Source organism: Arachis ipaensis, chromosome B01, assembly GCF_000816755.2.
Source record: "Arachis ipaensis cultivar K30076 chromosome B01, Araip1.1, whole genome shotgun sequence".
NCBI lineage: Eukaryota > Viridiplantae > Streptophyta > Magnoliopsida > Fabales > Fabaceae > Arachis > Arachis ipaensis.
This window is the reverse complement of record NC_029785.2, coordinates 80,830,017-80,834,100: the sequence shown is the minus strand read 5'-3', so window position 1 is coordinate 80,834,100 and position 4,084 is coordinate 80,830,017. Positions and strand designations below refer to the sequence as shown.

At 58.8% G+C, this 4,084-nt stretch overlaps 2 long non-coding RNA genes across 2 annotated transcripts; both read left to right on the top strand.

Annotated features, from left to right (window-relative positions):
- LOC110271550 lies at positions 1 to 386 on the top strand. Its single transcript, XR_002362176.1, has 2 exons — positions 1 to 50; positions 285 to 386. It is a non-coding gene; the product is annotated as an uncharacterized LOC110271550 (long non-coding RNA).
- Positions 1,856 to 2,850, top strand: LOC110271551. The gene is made up of 2 exons (XR_002362177.1): positions 1,856 to 2,012; positions 2,247 to 2,850. It is a non-coding gene; the product is annotated as an uncharacterized LOC110271551 (long non-coding RNA).

The window sequence follows — 4,084 nt, the reverse complement described above, 5'->3', positions numbered from 1 at the left end:
TGCAGGCAAGCGGAAGCATACGGGAGGGCCGAGCCAACGCCGCTGGGCAGGTTTCAAAGGAAGGGACGAAGGAGACTCGAGCGACAGCCCGAAGCGTCAGGCGCTTCGGACAATAACCGAACAGCTGCACCGTCTAGATAAAGCCACACGCACAACCCACACACCGCTCATCCGCCACCACGGTCCGCAAACACATGACGCCCGGACGAACCGCGCCCCGCACGCCTAGGCGCGTGCAGGCAAGCAGAAGCGCACGAGGTAGCCGAGTCAGCGCCGCTGGGCAGGGTTCGGGGGAAACGACGAAGAACATTCAAGGGACAGCCAGATGCGTGAGGTGCTTCGGGCGATAGCCGAACAGCCGCACCGTCTTAAGCAACACGCCCAACCCACACCGCATCGGGCACCGTCGTACGTCGACCCTAGCCGTAGGGCGAGCACGACACGTTGCCCCTCCGAAGTGGACACGAACAGGTAACCGTCTTCCGCAACGTGCCCCCTCAAAGTGCTGGGACGAGCACGTCGCGTTGCCCCCTGCCCACGACACCCGCTGCCGCACGCATATCCATCATCCGCGTCGTGCGCCACACTATGCCTGGCCAAGTGTTGGGCTGCGGAAGCCGCGTTGCCCCTCGCGGGGGCGCACAGGCCGCCCACCATTCCCACGTCGTGCTCGGACTTGGGTGCAACGCGCCCAGCATCCGTTGCAACGCCCCCAGCATCCGTTGCAACGCCCCCAGCCAACGTTGCAACGCGCCCTGCCTCTGTTGCAAGGTCACCAGCATCCGTTGCAACGCGCCCTACCTCCGTTGCAACGTCACCAGCAACCGTGGCAACGCACCCTGCCTCCGTTGCAACGCGTCCAGCCAACGTTGCAACGCCCCCAGCCAACGTTGCGACGCACCCTGCCTCCGTTGCAACGTCCCCAGCATCCGCTGCAACGCGACCTGCCTCCGTTGCAACGCGCCCTACCTCCGTTGCAACGACACCAGCCAACGTTGCAGCGCGCTCAGCATCCGTTGCAACGCCCCCAGCAAACGTTGCAATGCCCCCAGCTTCCGTTGCAACGATCCCAGCATCCGTTGCAAAGCGACCTGCCTCCGTTGCAACGTCACCGGCCAACGTTGCAACGCACCCTGCCTCCGTTGCAACGCCCCCAGCAAACGTTGCGACGCGCCCTGCCTCCGTTGCAACGCCCCCAGCCAACGTTGCAATGCCCCCAGCTCTCCGTTGCAAAGCGACCTGCCTCCGTTGCAACGTCGCCGGCCAACGTTACAACGCACCCTGCCTCCGTTGCAACGCCTCCAGCCAACGTTGCAACGCCCCCAGCCAACGTTGCAACGCGCCCTGCCTCCGTTGCAACGTCACCAGCATCCGTTGCAACGCCCCCAACCAACGTTGCAATGCCCCCAGCTTCCGTTGCAACGATCCCAGCATCCGTTGCAAAGCGACCTGCCTCCGTTGCAACGTCACCGGCCAACGTTGCAACGCACCCTGCCTCCGTTGCAACGCCCCCGGCCAACGTTGCGACGCGCCCTGCCTCCGTTGCAACGCCCCCAGCCAACGTTGCAACGCCCCCAGCTTCCGTTGCAACGTCACCAGCATCCGTTGCAATAAATTCATGCAATCACCCCGATCCCTTTTTAATTTCAGCAATTTAGCTTCTCGCTCTTTAATTCATGCAATTTTACATTCCGCAATTCTCATCTAAATCTTGATTCCGCTCAACTAGAACACACTTCTAATCCGAATTGCTCACTCAACCAATCCTTGTGGGATTCGACCTCACTCTACTGTGAGTTTTTACTTGACGATAACCGGTGCACTTGCCGGAAGGAATTTTTGCCGATCGTGCAATTTCTTAAAATCGTAGCATCAACGCACAACCCACACACCGCTCATCCGCCACCACGGTCCGCAAACACAGCACACCCAGACGAACCGCGCCCCGCACGCCTAGGCGCGTGCAGGCAAGCGGAAGCATACGGGAGGGCCGAGCCAACGCCGCTGGACAGGTTTCAAAGGAAGGGACGAAGGAGACTCGAGGGACAGCCCGAACCGTCAGGCGCTTCGGACGATAACCGAACAGCTGCACCGTCTAGATAAAGCCACACGCACAACCCACACACCGCTCATCCGCCACCACGGTCCGCAAACACAGCACGCCCAGACGAACCGCACCCCGCACGCCTAGGCGCGTGCAGGCAAGCGGAAGCGCACGAGGTAGCCGAGTCAGCGCCACTGGGCAGGGATCGGGGGAAGCGACGAAGAATATTCAAGGGACAGACAGATGCGTGAGGTGCTTCGAGCGATAGCCGAACAGCCGCACCGTCTTAAGCAACACGCCCAACCCACACCGCATCGGGCACCGTCGTACGTCGACCCTAGATGTAGGGCGAGCACGACACGTTGCCACTCGGGAGTGGACACGAACAGGTAACCGTCTTCCGCAACGTGCCCCCTCAAAGTGCTGGGACGAGCACGTCGCGTTGCCCCCTGCCCACGACACCCGCTGCCGCACGCATATCCATCATCCGCGTCGTGCGCCACACTAGGCCTGGCCAAGCGTTGGGCTGCGCAAGACGCGTTGCCCCTCGCGGGGGCGAACAGGCCGCCCGCCGTTCCCACGTCGTGCTCGGACTTGGGATGATCCCCCTAGTCTTGGGCCGAGCACAAGGTGTTGCCCCGAGCGTGTGCCCAAGGCACAACTCCACCACGCCATGCTCCCTAGGTGGTGCCTAGGTGGGCCGTGCACGGACGTGTTTCCCTTCTTGTTGGTCCTTCGGTGATCGGGGTTCGCCGCAGCCAGACGCCCGTGCTCGACCTTGGACCCGGGGCGGGGGACCCCGGCGGCACACCACAACCACAACGTGCTTGCTAGTGTGCCTAGAGGATGGCAAGGCAACGTGCATCTTGCTGGCATTGTGCCCAGCAAGCCTTTGGGCAACTCAAGTTTCAGCAGGCACGACACCCCTCCCCCCTATAATAGGCTGCCGAGCCATTACCAAAGTGCCACGGGTAGACATCCTTTTCCGTGAGGAGACATACTCAAGGAAAGTGCTCTAGAGGTCGAATTTTGACGCCGTTTTTTGCAACAACCTCTAGAAAAATAAGATCTTTCCATCCTCCAAATTTGGTAAATTTACACCATGTGGATTTTTTTGACGATTTTTTTACTGCCCGGAAAGCCGGAAATTCAAAAAAAATGAAAAACGAGGCAAACGTGCGTTTTTGACCTGGATTTTTGTGTGCAGCCTTCACATAATATTACCAAGGTTCCCTCAAAATTTCACGAAAAATGCACGAGCCAATTCTGAGATATGAAAATTTGGCTCCTCCGTTGCAACGCTCCGAGCCATCGTTGCAACGGCGGGTGCCTCCGTGGGGGGCGGGGGAGCCCGGCGGCACACCACAACCACAACGTGCTTGCTAGTGTGCCTAGGGGATGGCAAGGCAACGTGCATCTTGCTGGCATTGCGCCCAGCAAGCCTTTGGGCAACTCGAGTTTCAGCAGCGTGACACCCCTCCCCCCTATAATAGGCTGCCGAGCCATTACCAAAGTGCCACGGGTAGACGTCCTTTTCCGTGAAGAGACATACTCAAGGAAAGTGATCTAGAGGTCTAATTTTGACGCCATTTTTTGCAACAACCTCTAGAAAAATAAGATCTTTCCATCCCCCAAATTTGGTGAATTTACACCGTGTCGATTTTTTTTGCCGATTTTATTACCGCCCGGAAAGCCAGAAATTCAAAAAAAATGAAAAACGGAGCAAACGTGCGATTTTTGACCTGGATTTTTTTGTGCAGCCTTCACATAATATTACCAAGGTTCCCTCAAAATTTCACGAAAAATGCACGAGCCAATTCTGAGATATGAAAATTTGGCTCCTCCGTTGCAACGCTCCGAGCCATCGTTGCAACGGCGGGTGCCTCCGTTGCAACGAAACCAGCCAACGATGCACCTAACCCAGCATCCGTTGCAACGCTCCCTGCCTCCGTTGCAACGCGCCCGGCCAACGTTGCAACGCACCCTGCCTCCGTTGCAACGCGCCCAGCCAACGTTGCACCGCCCCCAGCATCCGTTGCA